The sequence below is a fragment of the Sphaerodactylus townsendi genome, linkage group LG03 (assembly GCF_021028975.2).
Source record: "Sphaerodactylus townsendi isolate TG3544 linkage group LG03, MPM_Stown_v2.3, whole genome shotgun sequence".
In the NCBI taxonomy this organism is placed as follows: Eukaryota; Metazoa; Chordata; class Lepidosauria; order Squamata; family Sphaerodactylidae; genus Sphaerodactylus; species Sphaerodactylus townsendi.
The window spans coordinates 26168226-26194040 of NC_059427.1; the positions used below are offsets into that span (position 1 = coordinate 26168226).

A 25815-nucleotide genomic window follows, 5' to 3' on the forward strand; every position below is an offset into this window, starting at 1 on the left:
CATGGGCCGGGGAACGTGGGGTGCAGCAAGGATAATTGATCCCGGTGCAGCCCTGGGGCCATTTGCATGCTGCTGTGCAAGTGACCCTGAGGCTGCCGCAGTTTGAGGCCACACCTCCACACAGAGGTCCCCACGGCCATGGCTGACGCCTCCCAACTGTCAGAGCCCAGGCAGAGATGGATCATTACTTGAGCTAGAGCCGACAGTTGAATATTCCACTTCAAGATAGAACATGTGCATATTGTCAGGATATTGCAGAGACCCTCAAGCATATTATGTTTTCTTCCCCGAGGTATGCGTTACCTAGACTCTCCCTACTTGTCCCGACTCTAGGGAATAAAAAAAGTTGTTCAGAGCATACAAAGACTATTCACCTGCTGAATCATAGCGACGGCGGGATAACTGGATAAACCGCTGAATTTTTATTAGAAGTGCTCAAGTCAAAGACATAACGGAAGCTTGATCACCTCTTCTGTACCAACCTTATGTGCTTTGTCCAGTTTTATGTCCTGTTTTAACATCCACTCTGTCCTGTATTTTGTTTTATTTTTACTGATATGCCTAATAAAGGTCAGTTGAAAAAAATATCCCGGGTTCTGCCATTTAACCTGGGGCAGGACTGATGCAAAGTTCCCGCCCCAAACGGTTTTAATCCCGGCTCTGACCTGGGTTAAATGACCCATGCGGAAAGGGTTTTAGAGAAGCAATAGTGAGACCATTCTCAAAGAAGTCTTCTTTGCCAAAGGTCCATACGGTGGCAGTCTCCAGGTGGGGCCTGGAGACATCCTGGAATTACTGCTGATTGCCAAACTATAGAGATCGGTTCCCCAGAGGAAGTGATTGTTTTGAAGTGTGAACCCTATGAATGTCACATCCCTGGTAAGCTTCCTCCCCTTCCTCCCCTCATTCTGCCCCTAAATCCCCAGGAATTTCCCAACCTCAAGCTGGCAACCAAATGAAAGGATGATATGGCCAATTTATAGGTCAGTTTCATAATTGCTATTTTGGGGGCAGAGTGGTTAAACAAGTAGTGGAGAAGTACTATAAGCACCCTTGAGTAATACTTCTGAGCTTTGTCCCTGACCCTCCTTGTTAATGGTGTTGATGCCTGAATAAAAGCAGGCCTGAGAATCTCTGCAAAATATCTATTTGCTCTGTTTTAGCAGTATTCTTTCTGTTCCATCCTTGAGAAAGATAATGTACGAATTAATGACTTTATGACTAGATCTAAATCTTACAATATGAAGAACAAACAGATCACAGGTTTGCCCCAATTATTTCAATTGGAAATTCATTCTAAGCTTAGAGATGTTTATATCATATCTTCAGAAGGAACAAATTACATGTTTTTGATAGTAGTATGCGTTTCATTTTATTAGGCCAATATAATACAGCCACACTCCAGATACCCTAAATCTCTCTGATGTGGGATGTGTGAGAATCGTAGAAACTGTGTTTTATTTTTAAAATTTAAGATATGTAAGAGATATGTATGCTTGTCATTTTCTGATTTCATTGACGTATGCCAGTGTTCTCTGTATCATTGTGATACTTTCATATTTAATCATTTCAACGGTGATTAGATTGATTTTAAACTTTAAAAATCTTTAAAAAGTGATCTTTGGCTGGGATACAAAGTTATCACTTGACACCTGGAGTGAACATACTCATGACTTCTCTTCAGTCAGAGAACTTGTAAAGATGGCCTGTAGGACACAAAGTTTCCATCACCTATGGTGAATAAATGCCTTTCCCCTGAACAGGAGACTGAGCTCCATACTTTCTCTCAAGTGTATAATATCAATATTAGGCCATTGAATGAGATCATCTGGAATTCTGGGCTTCGGTGCCATCAAGTGATCTTTAACAAAGGTGGATCCCACACAGGACAAATATAACAGCTGGAGGATGCAATACAAACCATTGGGGGGGGGGGACTAGGCTTGGTAAATACCCTAAAAATGGTAAAATTCAGATTCGGATTTATTTGGGCATAAAATTATCTATATGCCTGAATAAGACAAATAACAAATTCGGGTATATCTGAAAAATTCAGGTCTGTTTGAATTATTTTGTATTTTGGGGTGTTTTTTCACATTGTGGCCTGCAGGGGGCGCATGTTTAAAGCTAGTGGCACCATAATTTCACAGTATCACCTAGAGACTGTCCTGATGATACCAACCAAGTTTGGCGAAGTTTGGTTCAAGGGGGCCAAAGTTATGAACCGCCAAAGGGGGTGGCCCATCCCCCATTGTTTCCAATGGGAGCTAACCGGAGATGGGGGCTACCCCTTTGAGGATCCATAACTTTGGCCCCCCTGAACCTAACTTCACCAAACTCAAGTGGTATCAGTCTCTAGGTGATACTCTGAAATTTTGGTATCACAAGCATTAAAAATGCACCCCTGACAGGCATCCCAAGAAATTTGTCCAAGATACTCTGTTCTGCAGTGCCTTGGCTCCATTGTAGCCAATGGGAAATTTCTGAGTGTGTAAGCAGGTTGCACATTTTTGAGTATAGAGACTTTCAAGGTGGCTTCAGGAGAACCTCCTGGTAATAGCATCCAAGCTTGGTGAACTTTCCTTCTGGGGGTTCAATTTTATGGGGCCCTAAAAGGCTTATTTTGTTTCCCCGCTCCTGCAGTGAAGCCAGCTGGCTGAGTTCTCTCAGAACTCTCTCAACTCATGCCCCCTGCCCCAAGAAGCAAAGTTCACCAAGCTTGGATGCTATTATCAGGAGGCCTCGGAGCCACCTCGAAAGTCTGGCACCTCTATCTTCAAAAATGTGCAGCCAGTTCTTACACACTCAGAAATTCCCCAGAATCTGCCAGGCTCTTCAGCAAATTCTATGCTTCAATGGGGTTTTCTGTTATGCCCAGCTGTGGCAGAGGTTTCAACGGGAGGCACTCTGGTGGGGGTCTTGATCTGGAAGGGGGCATTTCCTGCAGGGATGCTGGTGTGAGTCTCCTGAAAGGAACCAGCCAAATTTGCTAAAGTTTGTGTGGGAGAGGAAAATCCTGTGGGCACCCAGTTGAAGGTGAACCTGATGCCCAGGTTATTTCCCATGCTACGGTACTAGCCCCAAGATGGGGCTTAGAGATCTCTCAGAATTGTAACTGATCTCCAGATGACAAAGATCACTTTCCCTGGAGCAAAAAAAAGCCAAAAATTCTTTTTTAAATGTCTGCAAGGTGTTTTATTTGTGTTGTACATAATGGGCCAAGGATCAACACTCCAGTCTCAGAGAAAAAATGTTACATGACCTTCTCACATGACATCAACAAACTGTGTCCATATCTAAATAACCTTCAGTCCCAGAACAAAATGGAGGGAGGGCAGGGAGAATCTATATGCACATACATGCATATACCTACCCACAAAAAACTTTTACCTCTGGCTTGTCAGTCACCACTATAGCTCTCTCCTTCAGGCTAAAAAGAGGGGAATAACATAGAGAGTGGGTGGCTAATGAGGATGATTGAAATAGAGTCTTTATACTTAATAATGTTGCTGCCATGGTGATCCTTTGCCTTTCTGTTCCATACTGTGTCAAAAGCTCTTGCCTGCTTCTTGCATTTCATGTCAGCTCTTTTCCAGATGCAGAGGTGGTAATGCCGACTTGGCAGCTTGCGTAACAGCAGGGCAGCAGAAAACCAAGGCCGAATTCCCACTGAAAATTTAATCTAGATACAATCACGTTTCAAAAGAATCAGCACCTTTTCATCCAGGTTCTTACATCCTCACTGCAGCATTTCTAGTGAAGACGTCTAGGCCTGCCCCTTGGGGTGGTGGTGGTGGCTGCTGTCAGGGATGCAATTGTTAAGATAGCACCAAAATTTCAGAGTACCTTTAGGAGACCCTCTTGATGATACCACCCAGGTTTGGTGAAGTTTGGCTCATGGGGGCCAAAGTTATGGACCCTCAAATGTGCAGCCCCCATCTCCTATTAGCTCCCATTGGAAACAATGGGGGATGGGTCACCCCCTTTGGGAATCCATAGCTTTGGTCCTCCTGGACCAAACTTCACAACACCTGGGTAGTGTCAGTAGGAGACTCTCCTGATGGTATCACCCATGTTTGTTGAAGTTTGGTTCATGGGGGCCAAAGTTATGGACCCTCAAATGTGTAGCCCCCATCTCCTATTAGCTCTTATTGGAGTGTTTTTTCAAAAAGGTGCATATACAAGCAGGTCCAGGAAAATCATGTGATAAGCGGGGGAGGGGGGGAGCACCAGAAATGGGACTGATCTGTGTTCCACAGTTTGGCTGTGAGGAGATCTCAAGGGAACCTGGATATTTCAGGTGACTATCCCAGGATTAATCGCCAGTGAGGATATCACCCAAGAGGAGTCTCTTGGTTTGCAACATCAGAAACTAGAGAGTGCTCATAGATTTTTTTAAAAAACACAAAAATGTTTAAATGTGAATTAGAAGCCTCCATTTTGTGGATTAATCCCCGCCTGTGAATACTTCTTCAATATCAGCAACCCTTTGAAAGCACAGTGTACGCTGTTGAAACAATGAGGTCCCTTTCACTTTCATGAGCTTCCTTCTTTATTTGTTAAAAAGATCTGGGTTTTTATTGATCAGATACTACCAAGCTTTCCCATCAGGCAATTATGAGACTCCCACCCAATGTTCAGTTGACACTGCACTGTGGAAAAACACAATTAAGTTCCAATAAGCAGGACAAAACTTGTTGGGTTCCTATAGTAATAAACACTCTACAGAGCTCTCTTGCTAGAGTAATAATAAGTGGGGAACAAGAGAAAACTTTTCTTCCAACACCACACTTCTGTGCATAAGCCAGCTACCACCCTAGTTTAAGGATCAGGCATAGTGTCATGGTACCTAATTCTGGACATGACCTGAGATTTGGATCATTAAATCCACAGACTAAGCCCATGTACAGAGGAGGGAGGTCTTTCTGCAAACTTGGGAGAACTCCCAAGATCGCAGAAAAATCTGAAATTGTAAAACAATACAGGCAGAGGGGTAAAATTTAAAACAGTTTTAAAATGGTGAGATCTCACAGGATTTTCTCATGAAATCTTGGCAGTGTTTTGAATTGCCTAGAGAGCTCGGGTAATTCCAAACAGCTGTGGGGCTTCACTTCAACACCACAGGTGATTTAGGGAAAGAAAGAGTGGCCAGGCAGGGAAGAAAAGGTAAAGAAAGAAGGAGATGGAGGTGGATGAGAGGAAGGAAAAATTGCTTTCTTGCTTTTCTGCTTAAACTTTTGCAGTCAATATCATGGTCTTCTTAATCCAACAACTGCTATTCTTGGTATAGTCAGTCATGCTAGCTTATAGGATTGGATCATGGCAGCTTTTTCACTCTATTTCACCCAATTCTCCTCCCTACTACAGCTTGTGTCCCATACAGCTTTTGTACATTAAAGTCACATGATAGGTGTACATGTATGGAGTTGCCACGTCTGGAAACTTTGTGGGTGGAGCATGGGGTTGATAGGATTTGGGGAGGGGAGGGGAGGGGGAGAGAGGGGAATTAACATAATATAGCACCATAGCATCTACATTTCAAATAAGCCAATTTTTTTTTGCAGGGGAACTAATGTTGGTCTTCTAGAGATCCCCTATAATGGTTGGCAACCCTAGAATGAACATTATTCCTATGCCCTGTGTTCCACAGCAATACTATAGGAAGGAAGCTCTCAAGAGATTGCAACAGAATTTCATCAGCTTTCTTTTCACGATCAATATGAGCCTAGACCAATCCATAAAACTAATCTATATTTTGGATACTACTGTACAGCTCTATGATGGACACATAACCATCACCATATATGAACACTCACCAGTGGTTACACATATTGACATGCTTCCAATTGCCAGCTTGATAACATCACATAATCTCTCATCGAAAGCCAAACACTGCATTACAACTGCATCAGTCCAATTTCTGAGATACACTTGACAGATTTACAACAGGCATTCCTCCAAGGAAATACCCACCCAGGTGAAGAAACAGATACACATACGGGCAAGTGGGAGGGAGCACCTGTAGCACAATATAATAAGGTCAGGTGTCTGCCAAAATTTCCATCACCATGGAGAAAGTAAATATGAAAGAATGTCCCAATTTCATTTTTTTAAAACATTCAATTGTGTTTTTGTCAATTGTTTTCTCTGCTTTTGGCTGTTGGTTCTGTAGTTCCGCTTGTGCTATGTATGCATGTTGTATGGTTTTTATCCATAATTTATATGGCATTGATACCTACAGGGTATGTTATTTATAAATGTAACATATTTACAATGCAGATTCATTGACCCACGCATAATATTGAAAAATGCATACATTTTACAGGGAAAAAAATCAGTGCAAGGAAAGAAAAATGACATAAAAATAAAAGATTGTTTGTACAGGGGAGAAATGAAATAAAAAAAATAGAGGTATTCAGAGTCAAATATATGAGGACAAAAATTTGGAATCATCCTGGAAAACAGGGTTAGATCATCAAGATCTATTTGCTGTTACCTCAGGTTACTCACAAGGGAAATGCATTGTGGGGCATAATAAGAAAGACTTGGGAGCTTTTTTAGGGACAGATAGGAAGGCGTTTCTAATGCATTACATTAGCAACGACCTGAAGCTAAAAAGCGCCCGCCCAGGCGCCCGTTCGCACAGGCCCGCTGCTGTAGCGAGCAGCGCCCATGAGCTCTCCCGTCCCGCCCCGCCACGGTGTCTCGTCATTGCCTGCACAGGCGTGCAGCCCTGCCACACTGTCCTCCGACCTCGGGGAGGGCAGCGTGAACTGACTGTGAACGGGAAGGAAGAAGGCGGCTCATGTGGAACGCCTGCCGTCTGCCGACCTCGGCCGCCACGTTCATCTTGAGCGAGCTGCGCCCCATGCCGCCAGAACTCTTGGCGGCGTGGGGGCGCATCCTGGCCGTGCGGAAACGGCCGAAGATTCTTTTCAACAGATTACCTGTTCAAATTCTATCCATGGGTTAAGGCTAGATTTACAATATGACATTCATAAACAAAATTTGCAAATGATATGTTTATATTGACCATTTACGCATTTGTGGTCCCCTTCACATTGAGTGTACATTTCGTTCGGGTTTGATTCCCTGTTACTCATACGTTTATCCCTCTTCAGTCGTCACCCTACCTTCAGATCAGAAAATCCCCATGGTTTGCAAAAGCTCTGAAAGTGTGACATTTCCTCTCCCTTTGCAAAGAAAGCAGAGGAGAGCAGGATGCTTTCTTCAGGTTTTTGCACTCTTTCCCACCTTCCCCTACCCACGCCACAGCAGTTCTTCACACTCTTTGGGCCACCATTTCAGAAGGATCAGAAGGGCTTTTCTTATTTCCATACTGAAGGTATATCAGTGGAGCAACAGACCCAGTGAAGCTGACAAGAAATTGAAACTCACCAATTAGTAAACTAATGCTAGACCAAAGATGGGAGAAAAAAAGGCAGCAGGCAACTCTCCCAAGTGGAGGTTGCCCAGAAAAAACAAGGAGGAGGAGGAGGAGGAGGAGGAGGAGGAGGAGGAGGAGGAGGAGGAGGAGGAGGAGGAGGAAGAAGAAGAAGAAGAAGAAGAAGAAGAAGAAGAAGAAGAAGAAGAAGAAGAAGAAGAAGAAGAAGAAGAAGAAGAAGAAGAAGAAGAAGAAGAGTTTGGATTTATATCCACCCTTTCTCTCCTGCAGGAGACTCAAAGGGGCTTACAATCTCCTTGCCCTTCCCCCCTCACAGCAAGCACCCTGTAGCAAATTGGGTAAAGACTGAAAATCCCTGAAAAAGCTGTGACCCCAGCCCAGGTCACTTGGCTGGTGTGTGTGGGAGTGCTGGGCAATCTGAATTCCCCAGATAAGCCTCCACAACTCAAGTGGCAGAGCTGGGAATCAAACCCGGTTCCTCCAGATCAGAGTGCACCTGCTCTTAGCCACTGCTCTTAGCCACTATGCCACTGCTGCTCCAGTGGGGCACTGGCGGAACTAGTGGGGTCAGAGGGGGCAGACGACTCAGTCACCATTCTCCTGGGTCATGTTGGAGTGCATTTTGCGCCCCCCCCCCCGCCATGTCTACCTCAGCCCTTGGCTGAAGTCTCCCCATTGCCAAACATTCCCCACCATCCCACCAACAAACCTCCGCCACTGCTGCCACACCACTGACCCCACAAAAAACAACAACAGGAGGACTTGGGTAGCAGGGGCTGGGTGTGGGACCCAGGGCAAATCCTGGACAGTGTTTTGTGGGGGCTAGGCAAAATTGTGGGGGGGGGGGGAGCAGGCAAAATGGTGGATCAGCTTAACTAGATAAATATCGCTGGAGACGAATCCCTGTGCGAACAAAAAAAGAGGGAAAGCCTCACTGCAAAGCAAACAGCTGCAGGAAAAGTACTGCTTGCATAAATGGCCATAGTTTCAGTGGTTTTCAAGGGAGGGAAGGTGGCATGGTATAGTCCACTCTCGTCAGATCTCAGAAGCTAAGCAGGGCTGCTACTTGGAAAAGAGGCCATCAAGGAACACTGCAGAGAAAAGCTGTGGCAAACTTGTTTCTCACTTGCCTTCAATTTCCCTTGCTGGAATCGGCTGAGACTTGAAGGCATTTTACCTAAACATACACAAGTGACTTCCCCGAACCGATTTCTCAGCCATCTTGGAAGAAGTCCAAGTAATCACCCATGTGGTTAGGGATATAATACATATCCTTGTGGTGCCCCCAACTCATGATGCAATCTATGTCCATCTAGCACATCTAACAGTTTTCTGTCTGTTTTTCCAGTTTACTTAAAATGTAGTATTGCCAAATGAAATGTGTTTGCACAAGGTAGAGTACTAGCTTAACTTGATATGATAGACTTTATTGGCTGCCATTCCTGTTGTGTTTTCATCTCTCTGCCTTACTCCCTCCAAATGTATAAACACGTTAAAGAGAATAGGGGAGTGAATTTTCTGCCATTGCTCACAATGATATGTATGGGGGAGCCATCTTTTGTACTGAAATAATATTGTATCACACAATATACTCCACAAACATGTAGCTCCACGAAAAAAAATCCCCATTGAGTCTGACTTCCCACATAACACAGATCATAAAGGCTTAATTGGCATATTCCGGATTTGAACTGCTTGATGAACGATACCATTTCATTCAGAAAGATGACTAATCTCAATTACAAATATGCAAACAATGGGCCATTCACCCATACATCCAAGCATGCTGCACTTGTTAAACCAACAACTTATTATCCTTGCTTTGAAAGCTAGTAAGCGCATAATTCATTGACATATAATGTGATGAGTCACTAGGACGGCAACTGAGCCTCACAGCATGTAAACTCTGTTGCTCAGATTCACAGACTGAGGAATTCCAAAAACTTTCGTCATCCTCTTAAATCTCCTGTAATCTAGGGCTATAAAATGCTTCCTGATGTGTTTTGTGTTTTGCCTTAACATTTAGAATGGAAAAAAAGGCAAGTCCAGCGGCATCTTTAAGACCCCCAAAGTCTGATTCTAGGCATAAGTTTTCTTCAGCTACTTGAAGAAGTGTGCATCCACGTGAAAACTTAGACCAAGAATGCAACTTCGCTGGTGTTAAAAGTGCCACTGGACTCAAACCATTTTTCTGCTGCTTCAGACCAACATGGCTACCCACCTGAATCCAAAATTTAGAATGGTCTTGCTGGTCAGACCAATATACTCGGTTCTTATTCTCCCTGATGCCCCAGCCCTAAGGATTCCTGCCTCCGGCTTTCCACCACACCAGCTCTTTCCATGACTGACAAAAACATACCACTGCTAGAATAAAAGGAAAAGGAGCCAGATCCTATCCTCTGATGATAACAAAGACATCAGAGACTGCTTTTGCGGTATGAATGAATGTTAGCCATGATGCAAATTGGATTTCATATACACAGAGCCACCTAATTGTTCAATCTGTTCCCACTAGTGCAAACTGACAGAAGATTTAACATGTCACCTGGAGCTTCCTACCTAGCAACCTGCCCATCTGCAGGGATGATCACACAGAGTTGAAAGCAAACAGTGTAGGGGTGCGTTAGCGAACCCAGTAGAGCCTCAGAAAGTGCACAGGAATGCTTGCGCCATCTGTCCCCTCCTGGGCTCACACGTACGCACATCATGAGATCCCCCAGACACCCGGGTCACAAGATGCCTGAATGTGGATTCGACCCAGACAGGAACGTTTCCCCCTGCACGTACGCAGCCCTCCGATGAGTCATGAACTGCGCAACTTTCTCCCGCTCTCCCGCCTTCCCCAAACCCTTAATAAAGGTGCCAGGGACCCCAGCTCGGCAGATAGGTCAGATCAGCCAGATTGGCCAGATCAGCTAATCCTGCCGCTGGCCTCTCTCCACCAGTCTCCTGATATCGCTGCGTCTTGTCTCATTCATTGCGTCGCTGCAACGACTTCAAAACAGGACACATCTATGCTAAATAATAAATAGAATACTGAACTTTGCAACTTATCCTCAATGATGCAACAACAATTACTATTTTTTTTAAAAAAAACAACCCTATCAGTACCCCCTGGCTGCATACAGAGAAAATGCAACCATACGTAGTTAAATAAGTCATCAATGGACACTGTTTTTTTTAAAAAAAAATGCTTATCTTTCAGTGTTTAAGTAGTCCATTGTTAATGCCTGCCATTCCACTTGGATTGGAAGTGCTTTATATATGGACAGTGGGGGGGGGGGGTTGGGGGGGGACCCTGATGCAAATGTGTTCAGCAAGCATTTCACTTGTTTACTGACAACTATCAGACTAGGTGACCAGCTCACATCTGGTTATTTCATTTAGATAAAGGAAAGTCAACTATTGAACACTTTTGACATGAAATCCATTACACCCCTAGCCCCATATGACTCCCCAAAGCAAATTTTGGGGGTCACTGAGCTCTCGCAAACATTGTGCAGCATTAGTTAAAGTTACATATTCTCTCTTCCACGTGGAGAGCAGAAGTGGGGGGCAATGTTACCCAATTTTCCCTCCTTACAATACGTGGCATAATACTCATATGAGTCCTCTAATTCTCAGGATCCACATTTGGTGGCTCAGTGGGAGCTACTTCAGGAAGGGGCAAGTATAGAAGATCAACATCGATGAATACCATTTCCTCTCAATCCATGGGATCTGGCCTGCCATATAGGACAAAATATATAACAAGTACCTACAAAATTATTGGAGATCCCCAGTCTATTTTAATGAATGACTGATTTACCAATGAATGATTAAAGCAGCAACTGGTGGTTCTTCAGATGGACCAGCAAATGGAAGGAACCAGATTTTGAAATTTTTGTGCAATCAATCTCCTTTGATGGAAGAATTGAAGTAGAAGTTTGGCCATTTAGAAAAAGCACTCAAGTTATTCTTTTAAGATTTGCCAGAAAGTGTTCTGTTCTGAGAATCCGAAAAATCTGCCAGGCTCAGATACGCAAGCAAAAGAAGAGACCCTCCATTCTGCTTGGAAATTCTCATTCTAAATTATTTCCCGCATTTCCTTGGAGCTGGGGCGGGGAGGATTGAAGAGAATCACTGAGGAAGAACTCCTTCTTTTGGTCATCTGCATTGTAAGCCATCTCTCCATAAACTTCTCTGCAAGAAGTGCAGAAAGAAGGGAAGAAATTGCAGAAGGGCTGACAGTACTTTTCAAGATGCTCGATCCAACTCATGGACTTCAAGGCACTAGTCCCTGTGACTTAAGCGTTTCCACACACCAATTTTGTGTAAACTCCATTCTACCTCAGAGACCAAAAGAGATTTAGTTTTCCTGTACTTGCATATGCTCATGGACCCGCTCATGTAATGCAGTAATTCACTGGATTTAGTGGTAAGGTAAAGTGGTAAGGTCCTTTTTTGTACATTTAATGGTCAAGCAACATGGCTTGGACAGATTTATGGAGGAGAAGTCGATCTCTGGCTACCAATCTTGATCCTCCTTGATCTCAGATTGCAAATGCCTTAGCAGACCAGGTGCTCAGGAGCAGCAGCAGCAGCAGGCGGCCGCTGCTTTCACCTCCTGCCTGTGAGCTCCCAAAGGCACCTGGTGGGCCACTGCGAGTAGCAGAGTGCTGGACTAGATGGACTCTGGTCTGATCCAGCAGGCTAGTTCATATGTTCTTATGTTCTTAACATCTTTGTTGGTAGAGTTCTTGAAATTCTAGAACAGCGGTTCCCAGCCTGGGGTATGGGTAACCCCCAGGGTATGTGCCAGAGTGTTTGTGGGTACATGAAAAAAATTACATAAAGGGTTTGCTAATACAAGGGTACAACTTTACAAAACTAGGTTGCCAATGGGTCCGTGAGTGAATTGGGAGCCACTGTTCTAGAACATTTTCAATCATATCTTCACAGTGTCATTTCAGTACTTTCACAGATCAGCTTTTTCAAGCTCCATTATTCCCTCATTCTGTCCTTTCTTCGCTGGTGCCTGCAGCTGTCCTGATTTCTGTGGAAAAGGTTGATTAATTCTGAAGCACATTCTCTTAGTGTTACTTTCCTCACCTTTGCTATTGTGTGGGGATTACACTAGTGAAGCCGCTTCTTTCTGATTTGTCCTGCTTATTAACCTTTTGCATTGTTTGGGTCCCGATTTTCCTTTTGTGAAAGAGATACCAAATCTGACCCCATGTTAGCCACAATTTTTTTTTTTGGTCAGGAGTAATTGAAAAATTCTTTAGTCGAGAGTGAAAGTGTTTATTGGGGTCAAAAACATCTGACACGCCAGATCTTAGAAATGTATTAAGTTATTTGGTCTTTCCGGCACCAGACTATTAGAGGAGGAAATCACGAACCTGCAAAACTATTTTCTTTTAATTGCTGTAGACTCTTCTAAGAGCGTCCATGAAGAGAGTGGGGGCTTCCCATTTAAGAGAAGGGAATAAAGGACAAACATTGTTGGATCTGAGCTATTAAATGAAAAATTCACAGCAATTAACTGCATGGTATTCTTGTGAACAATGCACAGGAGATATTGATATATACATGGCATTGTGATTTCATTCAGTTGTGCTGCAAAACTAAAGATGCATAATAGGAGCAATTAACAAAGAAAAGACCCGCAGCTCCAGATTCTCTGTTATTGCAAGCTGCAAGCATCTATTAGGGCTTAAGCCACTTTTGTGTCATGTTTTAATATGCCTTCACAGCATGCACTGTAATGGCTCCTTAGCAGCTATTAAAATGTAGGCTGGTTCCATGAATTAAAAATAATATATATTCTGTGTTTTACAGCTCCATAACATTCAACACGTTCATCCCTAGCCTCTTTTATTATTCTGGACACAGGATCACAACAGAAAAGGAGACCACCATGTGGTAGATAACACAAAAGCTTTTAATGAATCCCAAAAGTTGAATATTGAGAGGGGTGAGGGGGGGCTGAACCAAAGCAGTAAATTCGTGGTTTCCTGTGGAAACTGAACAGTTTTACAGTGAATTCATTGTAAGCTTGGTTGAAAACCCTTAATGGTTCTATTCGAGTCACGTCCAACACAGATTTCAAATAACTTCTGAGATGCCCAAGATCGGTCAAATTAACTTATTCATTTTGGATTGTTTCTGAACTTGGAATGAAGGGGTAAGGCTACCAATATCCCCCTTGGGCAGTGACTATCAGCAGGGGGGTAGGGTTGCCAGATCCAGGGTAGGAAGACAGGGACCTCAGTGGGGTACAATGTTATAGAGTCCACCCTCCACAGAATCTTTTTCTTAAGTGATCTCTGGAGATTAGCTGTGATTCTGGAGCATCCCCAGGGCCCACCTGAAGGCTGGCATCCCTAGCAGGGCATCTGCCCAATGCTAGTTTCAGCCATTGTCTTTCACTTTTGTTTCAAAGCTATTCTCATCTCAAGAGACTCTCCTCTCAAGGGCTGACTCCACATGGGCCAAAAACAGCAGTGTGAAAACGGTGTGAAAATGGTGTAAAAGGGTTTAAAACGGTGTAAAAGGGTTTATACTGTTTTCACACCACTGTTTTTGGCCCATGCGGAATCAGCCAAAGTGCTGCTTCCTCCATCTTTATGGCCCACCTCACAAAACCCACACATTTACAAACGCTTCCTGAAACACTGGCTGTGGGTTTTCTGGGCTGGGCACAGAGGTGGGATCCAGCAGGTTCTCACAGGTTCCCGAGAGTAGGTGACTAATTATTTGAGTGTGCCGAGAGGGGGTTACTAATGGGTGATTTTGCCACGTGATTTTTGCCTTAGTTACGCCCTCCTCTCAGCAGTAGCACGCAGAACTTGAAGCAGTCTAGCAGGAGGTGCACTGGCGTGCGTGGCAGCCTGCGCCTGTGTACATTTGTTTCCCACCCAAGGACTGGCGCAGCTGCTGTGTCTTTGCCACAGCCCCGTCCAGGAATGCCCCACCCCCGGAATGCCTGGCCACACCCCCGTCGTGCCCCGCCACACCCCATTGACGCTACACCACAGTTTGAATCCCACCACCATGGGAACCTGTTACTAAAATTTTTGGATCCCACCACTGGCTGGGCAGTCATGGTCTGGTGGTTTTAGCTCCTAGCAGTTCATCTGCATCTGTGGCTGGCACCTTCAGAGGCAAAGTCATGCTATGATGTTTCTCTCTGTAGCACAGTTGGCTATCTTTTGTCCTCTCAGTTGGGAGACAAAAAAATTAGGAGCAAAACCTACCACATCAGGATCACACAACCCAGAAAACCCACAACAGTCAGCTGATTCTGGCCATGGAAATCTTTGACAATAGCTTCCTGAAACATAGAACTTGCTTCATCACCACCACCACTGCCAACTTGTTTCTTCTGCTCAATCTTCTTCTTAGATCTTTGTAACTCATTGCTCTCCACAACAACTCTCTCAGCCTCACCTACCTCCCAATATGTGGGGAGGAGAAGGGAAGACTTTGAGACTCCTTACAGGCTGAGAAAAGCAGGGTATATAAACCAACTTTTCTTATTTTATATGTTTTTGGTTGTGATACTTGCAATTAAGACCTCACAGTTTGCACACATGCGTCTGATGAAGGGAGCTCTGGTCCTTGAAAGCGTACACCCTGAAACTAACATTTGTTTCTCAGGTGCTACCAACTCAAATCTAACTGTTCTACTTCAGACCAGCATGGCTACCCTTTGAAACCATGCATCGCCATGGAAATAATCCCCAAATCACTTTTGCCATGTCAAGGCATTATGTCAAAAGCAAACGAAAAAGTCCTTTCTGGAAACTTCTTAGAGTTGGCATATTTTGTACTCTTCTCCCCTGCCCTCACTATCCCTCCTCCCCTGCCCTCGCTATCCCACTATTTACATAAATAAATATTCAAGCATATCTAAACAATGGATCCTTGAAGTGTCAATTAAAACACACAACTTTCTTTTCGTTCATAAAATCCCTGAGACAACTGGAAAAGGAAAAAAACACAGTTCCATCTCAGTCCCATTGAATATAAGCTGTCACTGCCAAGAACTAATAAAAAAGGAGGACAAAGAACTGCTATTTCCTTAAAAATAAACACAAAAATACAGTGCATGGGGAGACACTAATGCAACATTGAACCTTTCAACCAAGGGGCCATGAGTTCTAACAAATGATCAGCTTCCGACCTGCGTGGAACAAATCAGTGAATTCAGTTCAGTTCCCTCACAGCAATCATTCATACCACCAAGACTTCTACATAGCTAGCATCTCTGCAGGTAATCCTAATCATCTCCTCACAGTGAGATGCTCCTTTTTTTAAAAAAAGGCAAAAATTGGAAACACAGTATGGTGGCAACACATACAGGCAACACCTTATGGGGAGCACTGTAATGAATCCAGTCCTGTGAGGAACAAAGGGTTCCATCTCTACTGAGCCATATTACAACTTTCAAAACAGCCATTTTTCAAACTAATATTAGGAAAATGTAACAGCAGGTTGATCCTTCAGAGATCAGCACAGGAACTTCTCCCTCAATATATCAAAGCTTAAACTTCATTGAGACCCTTTATGGTATTAATGTGATGAGGTGAACTGGTGAAGAGAACTAGACTCTAATCTGGAGAACCAGGTTCAGTTCCCCACTCCTTCACACAAAGCCTGCTGGGTGACCTTGGGCCAGTCAGAGTTCTGTCAGGCCCTTTCCTCACGGGCGGAATATGGCGCCCTGGGGACGGCAAAAATGCCGTCCCCAGGGAGCCGTTCGCACAGGGGGCGCAGCTGCTTCGCAGCCACGCCGCCCGAGCGGCGCGAAGCCGCCGTTTTCTGACCTCGCTTCCCCAGCGAGTTTTATGGAAAACGGTGGCTTGGAGCCGCTGCCATGCGAATGGCAGAGGCTCCAAGGCGCCTTCCCTCCCCCCATGTCTGGTCGACCTACCTGTCCTGCGGCCCTCCAGCGCGTCGCTGAGGCCTGGGAACACGCCCCCTCTGCCCTGCGACTCCAAAGCGGTCGCGCAGGGCAGGGGGGCATGTCCCCTGGCCTCGGCGACGTGCCGGAGGGCTGCAGGACAGGTAGGTCGACCTGACGACGGCGCAGCTCTGCGCCGTCGTCCCGGGAGGTTCATCTACGCCGACCCAACCCCTTCCGTCGTCGTGCGGAAACGGCCTCAGAGCGCTCTCTGGTCATGCAGAGGCAGGCAACGGCAAACTACCTCAGAATGTCATTTTCCTTGAAAGCCCTATGGGGTCACCAAAAGTCAGCAGTGACTTGACAGCACTTTACACATTCAAGGTATTAATGGTTAATTAGAATTGGAGTAGGAAGACCCATGTTTGCATTTCCAGTAAGCTACAATACTTACTGGATAGTCCCGAGCCAGTTACACAGTGGCTCTTTCTGTAAGTGACAAAAATGAAACGGAGGAAGGAAGAATCGGGTATGCTACCTTGAGGACGTGAAATGTGATTTCTTGTGATCTCATGGCTATTGAATTTCTGGTTGTTTTTTCCAAGAACCTCTGTTTCATTTTCCTTCCCCAGAAGTGCTTCCATTTCTCTTACAGTTTAATTGAATCAAATAAAATGTAATAGGTAAACTCCATTTATGTCATGGCGAATGGCGTGCTAAAAACAGTTACGCATGAAGAAAGGAGCAATCTGAGGATCTCTCAGAGGCCTTGTTTTCTTATAACATCATAATCCTGAGAATAACCAAATCTTATGGTTTATTTTTAAGCTTAATCACAGGAGGAAGCAGGCCACTTCTATACACCATCTCTATGACATAAGTAAAGGGTGCAGGGGTTGTCTTAAAAATGTAAAAAAACTCCAGATATATATTTGTCCAGGTTTGTATTTATTTTTTACAGTCTTCTAGTCTGAGGATTGTTTTACACGGATAATTTTAGGCTGCAAAATGTTTTGTGCTGACTTTATCCTCTGGCGGGATTTTTAATGTCTGAGCCTCTTATCATTAGTGACTTTTATGCTGTTTTTATTATTTTTGTGCTATCCTTCATACCAAGCCGAAGTGGTTTATACATTTTCTAAATAATAAAATCAAATTACTTGTGCCCTAATCCCCTTAGTTTGATTGACTGATTAACTGCTGTCAAAAAAAAATTAAATCCCATGGATTCTGGTTTACCTTACTGTAGATTGAACTCTTTGTGAAAATTTGGGTGAGGGCAGCAAGGCAGCATCTACAGGAAGGCAAATACAATCTCTTGCATGTTCAAATATCTTTTTTCTAATTTTGTACTCAGACCAGTGACCAGCAAGGAATGCTAGGCTGATTTTAGCCCATTCATTGGTTGGCACAGGTGGAAAGGCTCTGTAATGGTCTTTTCATTTTTTTAAAAAAAATCACAGTTTTGTGTATTTATAAACAGGAGTAATAGGAGTCCATCAAAATCCGTAGGACTTACTTTTGAATAAACATGCTTAGGTTCACATAGCAATTTTTTTATTTTATGTTTTATGTCTTGATCATTTTTAATATACATTTTCTGATACAAATATATCCAAAAATATATTACAGGTATTACAAAACACCCACTAGCATGCAAAAATAGAAAAGCTACCAGCAGTTTCACTCAATTATATCTTCCCAAAGGATACAACATGAGGGAAGGTGGAATGGTATAACTTGACCTCATCCAATCTCAGAAGCTAAGAAGGGTCAGTACTTTGGAAGGAAATCACCAAGGAAGACTCTGAAGGCACTGGCAAACCACCTCTGCTTCTCACTTGCCCTTGCTTGGGGCATAATTCAGCTGTGACTTGATGACACTTTACACACAAAGGATGCATGTGGTACAACTTTATCCTGACCTTTGCCATTCTAGTATAAAACAAACATTGATCATTGGTCTTGATAATTTTTGACCACCTGTGGGACAGTAATACTGAATCAATCTGTATAGGACCAGACCCAGGCAGTGATTCCTTGGGGATTTCGTTGAATACTAGTCATCCACATCATGGCCATCTTAACGTGTGGGCACACTGGGCAGTTGCCTGGGGCCCCCATGAGCATGGAGGCCCCATGCTAATCTACATACATTGCTGTCAATAAATAAATACTGTACTAACTATAAATATTTGTTATTAGAAACTGCAAATTTAGAATGTGTTTTACTAAAGATAATGAGCAACATCAATGTTCATTTTTATGATAACAAGTGGTAGTTGTGTCAGCAGGAGCCCCAGTGCAATGCTTTGCTCAGGGGCCTATAATGCTGTTAAGATATCCCTGATGTAGGTAAGTTGCTGTCGAAGCCAAAACAGCAAGGTTGGACTATACTTTGCAGGTATTATTCCAGTTATCTGATTTCCCCTATCAGTTCTTCCTCCTCCCCTCTGCTTACTTGATAGAAATCTTTTGATTTCATGTCTATTCGATCTCTGGCTCGCTTTCTAACAACCCCCTCCCCCTTTTCATCTTCCTTTCACACGAGTGCTTCAATCTCCCTTATATTTTAATTGAATCAAATTTAATTTAAACCAAATCAAAGGTCCTTTCAATACATCTACATAAGAAAGCACTTAATCTTAATAAACTACCATTTAAGATGGAGAGAGGAAGTCTCCAGGAGCTGTGAAATTTATATAGCAAATGAAAATCCTCTCTGTTAACATAAAAGCAGAATGAAGGAGTCAAACAAAGCCCATTCTTCTGTTTCAATTGCAGTACATATTATATGTGATGAAGGGAGGTGTACTGCCAGAGCAGCAATGTGTCATGGCTGGGACCTGTTCACTGGAATATGAATGTAAAGTAATCCTGTTCCCTTAAGCAGTTTAGCATTAGGGGAAAGGGTATTTGCAAGAATGCCAGATCAACAGAATGAAGATCCTTACTCTTACCTAACGCATATTTAGGCACTGTTAGGAGGGAGGAGGGTTATTTGCGGTTTGATTTCATTTCTGTATGTTTTAAAGATAAAAGGTGTCCTCTGTGCAAGCACTGGAAGAAGAAGAAGAAGAAGAAGAAGAAGAAGAAGAAGAAGAAGAAGAAGAAGAAGAAGAAGAAGAAGAAGAAGAAGAAGAAGAAGAAGAAGAAGAAGAAGAAGAAGAAGAAGAGGAGGAGGAGGAGGAGGAGGAGGAGGAGGAGGAGGAGGAGGAGGAGGAGGAGGAGGAGGAGTTTGGATTTATATCCCCCTTTCTCTCCTGCAGGAGACTCAAAGGGGCTTACAATCTCCTTGCCCTTCCCCCCTCACAACAAACACCCTGTGAGGTAGGTGGGGCTGAGAGAGCTCCGAGAAGCTGTGACTAGCCCAAGGTCACCCAGCTGGCGTGTGTGGGAGTGTACAGGCTAATCTGAATTCCCCAGATAAGCCTCCACAGCTCAGGCGGCAGAGTTGGGAATCAAACCCGGTTCCTGCAGATTAGATACACGAGCTCCTAATCTCCTATGCCACTGCTGCGGCTGGACCATTGCTGACCCATGGGGTGACATCACATCATCGCAATATTTATGAAGTGGTTTACCATTGCCTTCCCCAGTCATCTACACTTTACCCCTAGCAAGTTGGGTACTTATCTCACCAATCTCAGAAGGATGGAAGGCTAAGTCGACCATGAACCTGAAACCGACTTCTGTATGTTTTAAATTGTGATTAATAAGATAACCTGAGCCATGAGGAAAGGTGGGATGTATTTTCATTAATAAATAAGTTATAATTATATAGACATTTCCTTAGTGTCATATTCCTATCCCTGAGTAGTGACTCACACCTGGACCCTGTAGCAGGAATGATGGGAATTAAAACACTTTCGACTGAGAAGACAGCTCTCTCTGAAGGGAAGCAAACCATTAAAAGTACAGGTGGAAGAGCATTTTCTATCCCACGACAATCTTGTGCTCAACAATAAAGACCACTTGAGCAAAGAGCTCAAGCCATTATGAGAATCCATGACTCTACTGTCAAGGATTCCATGCCTGATGTGCCGAAAAAAACCCATCTACAAATTGCTGGGCACCTGTGCAATGGTCTCAGGTCACAGCAGAATCAGTTCAGCCACTGCCCACACTCCAGTGAGGTATGCAGCCTGAAATCCTTATCAGAGTCTGCTCTCATAGGCGAGGTGCTAGTTTTACCTGGGCCCAGGGTGAACAAATGAGCTCAACAGTGTTGATTTTATTATTCATTATTATTATTCATTTATACCTTTTGTGCTTTTTGGTTGATAGATTTTGGTTGATAGATTTTGTAGATTCGTCGGTACGGTATAGGCACTTTTTATGCATTTAAATGCAGATTTGGTAGCATTTGGGTATACAGTAATCATCACTAATATGTAAAATATGTGTAATCCTAGCAGTAAAGCCCACTGTAGGGTAATACAGCAGGCCTAGATAGGGCAGAGGGGTGAAGGCAGGTATGGCTTGTTGGGGTTGGAGGAAGGTGGGGAGGGCTTGCTGGGGTGGGAAGAAGGTGGGGAGGGTTTCTGGGAGAGAGGGGAAGGTAGGAAGTGCTTGCTGGGGTTGGGGAAGGGGAGGGCTCCAGGAGGTGGTGAGGGAGAGAGGGCTCTGTGACTGAAGGAAGAAAGTTTCAGGAAATTTATCTGACTTGGGATAGGAAAATGACAAAATACAACATTTTAGGAAGGTCTAAAAATTAGGCAAAGGTTCTGTTGTCTTGTACAATTTGACACTTTGCTTTGTTCCTCCTAGGAAGTAGTGACTGCCAGTTTCAACAGATGCTTGGGATTCTAAAGAGGAACCCTATTACAGGGTCTCCTATCTCCCTGTATTGTTGTATCTTCAACTACGCACATTAGTTCCAGCAGCAGACATTTTGACTTCTGTATTCGAAAACCAGATTTACATTATTTGTGGTGCCTCCTGATCAAAGTATACAGTGGAACATTTGATTATATATCAGATCCTATATAAAGAGGAGAGAATCACACAGCTGAATCACACAGCAAACTAGGTCAGCTTGTCATCTTCAAACGTCATCTTCTGCTACTCAGAAATAAACCCCAAACACTACAGTTCTATCTGGATAAAATTTAGATGTGGATTAACAGCAAACACAGAAAAGTTTTTAGAGGCAGAGGAAAATAAACTACTTTTTGTTGGAATTTCCAGCCTTGCTTGCATGCAGCAGCAGCAAAGCAGCAGGGAATTCTGGGAAGCTGCACGAACATTCTAAAGGTGACAGTTGGTGGTGTTCTGTTCCCTCACACACACACTCGAGACTGCCTGACTGACTAAGAGAAAAGATGTTTCTTTGTGCTCTATATACTGCTTAAACCAAATGATATATAAAAGTGCTCTGACTATATAGTAAAAGATATTGTATGCAACCAACCTGTTACAAACCATGAGCCGTGCATGTAACTATATATTTGTGATACTTTGTTAATGTATACACTGTATGTTTTCTCTCTCAGTTTAAGTAAAGTTCTCCTTATGTTTTTATGAGCTTCTAAGGTAAAACAGCTGGTCTTTTGAGTGATAACTATTCTAATTTGACATGCCACACAATCCATATTTCTGCTTGTGACTTTGCTTGGCAGCATTATATATATTCCAAATATACCTGTTGCCCTTCCCTTTTCCCCCCTGAAGTACCAGTTGCACGATATATTCCTATCACTATCAAGTCAGAAATTGTTTCTTTCCGGTTTCTTGTTTCCAGGTTGACTTTTAGGAAACAGATTAAAATGAATTCACAAGCTCACTCTGCCATATGATAGGGCAGTTGTTTGTTCATTGGAAAATTCATTTTCAGCCCAGGAGACGAAAAAGCAAAATACAGAGCTTGATTTTTTTTTGAACAGTCAGCTTGGAGAAAATACATTATTACCCAGTTTTGCCTTGTTCTAAAGCCACTGGATGGTCATAAAAACCTCTCTGTCCTTTTTCACCATCAGAAAAAAAAAACCCTGATTGCATCCAATTAGAGTGCTTTTTCCAAAATTCAGTCTTTTCAGGCATAGCCACTAATTCCTCTTATTCTCTTCCTTGTCTTTCAAAAGAAAAAAAAATCCAATTTTCCTTATTACACTCTATGCACCCCCTTTTAACTCCAGCCCTTGTAGGGTTGTTGTTATTTTTTTAATATAACATACACCCCAAAATGCTTTAGCAGGACGGCAGGAAAGTTTGGAAAGACATTGCCTGTCTCTGAGCATCTGTCATCTGTCAAACGAAATGCCAACATTTTGTGGAACATCCCATCCTGCCCCACTATCCCTTTTCAAATTTCTCTTTTGCTCAAAAGGGAATTGATTTGAAACTAGTTCTAAATCATCCCAGTCAGGGAAACAAACAGATTTTTGGATTTCATACAGAAAATGGGTAATGAGAAATTCCCTCCTTACAGTTCTATATCCAACCTAACAACTCTAATTATAGAAACACTTGAGAATCTTCCCTAGCCAAAAAGATCTGTTAATATGCTTTAAAAATCTCTTACAAACTATCTACTCCTATAGTGCCAAATTTCTGTAAGTTGAACATACAGCAGCCACATATATCCATAATCCAAATCTACTTGTCAGAACTAGAGAAAAAATATTTTACATACACAGTATTTTATATACACAGTTGTACTGCATCAAACTATCTCATTGTTCCCACAAAGACCTTGGGTTAGTCATAATTCTCTCAGAACTTTCTCAGCCCCACCTACCTTACAAGGTGTCTGTTATGGTGAGAGGAGGGGAAATGAGTTTGTAAGCCTGTTGAGGCTCCTTACAGGAGAGAAAGATGGGGTATAAATTTATACTCTTCTAGACCATTTTGCATAGCACAGCATAGCTTGTAGTTAGACTTGAACTGTTACATACAACCTGCTGAAGAAATGCTGTAGTCAAAGTAAATTTTAATCACTTTGAAACAGATGTTTTGGGAAGATTTTGATACTATACAACAATTGCTTCACAGCAATCTTTGTTGCATGGGTCTTAATAAATTATTGCTAGGTATTGTTCATCAATTCTTCTCTGAAAAGTCAATTTCGGGATTAAATTTTGGGAAAGTTTGTCAGGATTCGGCGATGGCACTTCTGCTAGAAGACGTCGAGCCTGTTGTTGATGCCTGTTGATGCCTTTCACATCTCACTAGCATAAATGGCTATTGGGATCACAATGGAGGTGAACAGGTGGAGCTTGGTCTTTAGGGCAATGGTTGGTGAGCACCAGTTCTTGTTCATTCTCTGAAAAATGTCTGCAGCCTTCCCAGTGTGGCACCTGACATCTGTCTCTGCATCTCCATTCTGGGAGATCACACTGCCCAAGTAGGTGACCTCTCCACTTTCTCTAGCTGCTGTGATCCAATGATGATTCCCTGTGTTTGGACTATGGAGCTAACATACGTGATCTTTCATTTATCAATGCTTATCCTGAAGTCAATTTCACCCACTTCTCTATCCACATCAGTCATAGTGCACTGTAGCTTTGGCTAATCTTCCTTGAGCATAGCAATGTCATCAGAAAATGACATGTCCCCAAGGCAGGCTTGGTCAGGCCAGTGTATGCCATAGCCAGAGTGCGTTCCAGTTCTCTACAAGATGTAGTCAAGGGCAACAAGGAAGAGAAGTGGAGACAGAATGCAGCCTTGTCTGACCCCAGTGGTGATTTCAAGGAAGTCTGTGCAGATGCTATCTGTCTTGATGCAACAGCTGGATTGTAGGTACAAGTATTTGAAGATGGTGATGAAGGCTGCTGGTACTCCATACAAACTCAGGATCTGCCAGAGGACTCTGTGATTGCTGTCAAATGCTTTCTTGAAGTCAATGGCTAGTGGATGTCAATATTCAATGCATTTCTCTATGATGTTTCGGAGGGTGAAGATTTGTTCACTGCAGGACCTTCCACTGCAAAATCCAGCTTGTTCCTCTCTCAGGTGTTGATCAAGGGCACTCTGCAATTGCCGGAGTAGGATCATGCAGAATGCTTTCCCAGGAACTGAGAGGAGTGTGATTCCCCACCAATTGGAGCATTAGAAGATATTGCCCTTCTTGGGAAACTTGACTCTGGCACCTCTTCACCAGTTTTCTGGGACTGCATCCCTTTGCCAGCCATTGTTGAACAGTGAAATCAGTGCTTCTGCCATTTTCTGTCCACCATGTTTCAGGATCTCTGTGGGTATTTCATCCAATCCAGCTGCACTGTTGTTGTTGAGAGCCTTGATCGCAGTCTTTATTTCTACGATGGTAATCTCACCAGTGTTCATTTGGAGTTCCTCTTGGGCACAGAGTTCCTTTGCAGGTGGGTCAAGGGGAGATACCAGCCAACTTTAATTTGCCTATATTGGCCGATGAGGCTTTACATCTGGCCACATAAGTTAGCAGTCTGGGGGTGATCCTGAACTCCAGGCTTTCCTTGGAGGCCTAGGCCACCAAAATGGCACAGACTGCATTCTACCATCTCCACCAGGCATGACGGTTGGCCCCATACCTTTCCCGCTGTGACCTAGCCACAGAAATCCATGCAACAGTCACCTTCAGATTGGGTTAGTTGTAACTTGCTCTATGCCAGCTTGCCCTTGACTCTGATCCAGAAACTGAAGTTCATTCAACATGCAATCACTAGGCTCCTGGTAGAGGCTCCTAGCAGAGACCATACAACAGCGGTCCTTTTCAATTGGCTGCCTATCGAGTACCGGGTCATTTTCAAGGTATTGGTTTTTACCTTTAAGGCCATGAGCAGTCTTGGACCCACATACCTGAGGGACCGACGCTCTGCATATTGCCCAGTCAGGACACTCCGTTCAACAGAGCAAAACCTATTAATGATTCCTAGCCAGAAGGATGTCTGGCTGGCCTCCAAAAGGGCCAGGACTTATTCTGTTGATTAATAAATAAATAAAATAAAACCTTCCTTCTTGTGTGGATTGACTTTCAGATGACAATTATTGCTAAACATTCATTACAGCATATCAAATACTGCACTGTGGTGGTCTAGTACTTCAAAATATTTGGCTGTCCAATATTGTGACTAAATATCGCCCATTTGCTGAATATTCCAATCATCATCATCATCATCATCATCATCATCATCATCATCATCATCATCATCATCATCATCATCATCATCATCATCATCCCCCCACCGGGTGCCGCCTTGTCGTTGGCGGGGGGCTTAACTGCTTCTGTGATGTTGAGCAGCTGTAGCTGGCTGTAGTGCAAACTAACGGCAGGTTCAACTATGCCAGAGTGAAGTTCTCAATTGAGGGAGAAAGGACTAAGTGCACCCAACCCATTAAAAATATGGTGAAACAAACTCAAAAAGAAGTCTATAATTGCAAGCTCGGTCGTCGCTTCAGTGATAATAAGGGACCGCGGCGGGTGCTGGTGAACCTTGGGCATCCATCGACAAGTATTGGCTATTACAGGAACCAGGACCCATTGCTGAGCAACCAGGGCATGGGCCTGCAGGGCAACTAGAAGCAAAACAACTACCAAAGCGGCAGA

The 25815-nt window shown here is 43.5% G+C and overlaps 1 protein-coding gene across 4 annotated transcripts in view; it reads right to left on the minus strand.

Moving 5' to 3' along the window:
- Window positions 1-25815, minus strand: part of FHIT (fragile histidine triad diadenosine triphosphatase) — a 1529347-nt gene that overhangs the window by 555551 nt on the left and 947981 nt on the right. The gene's annotated exons all lie outside the window — the stretch shown is intronic.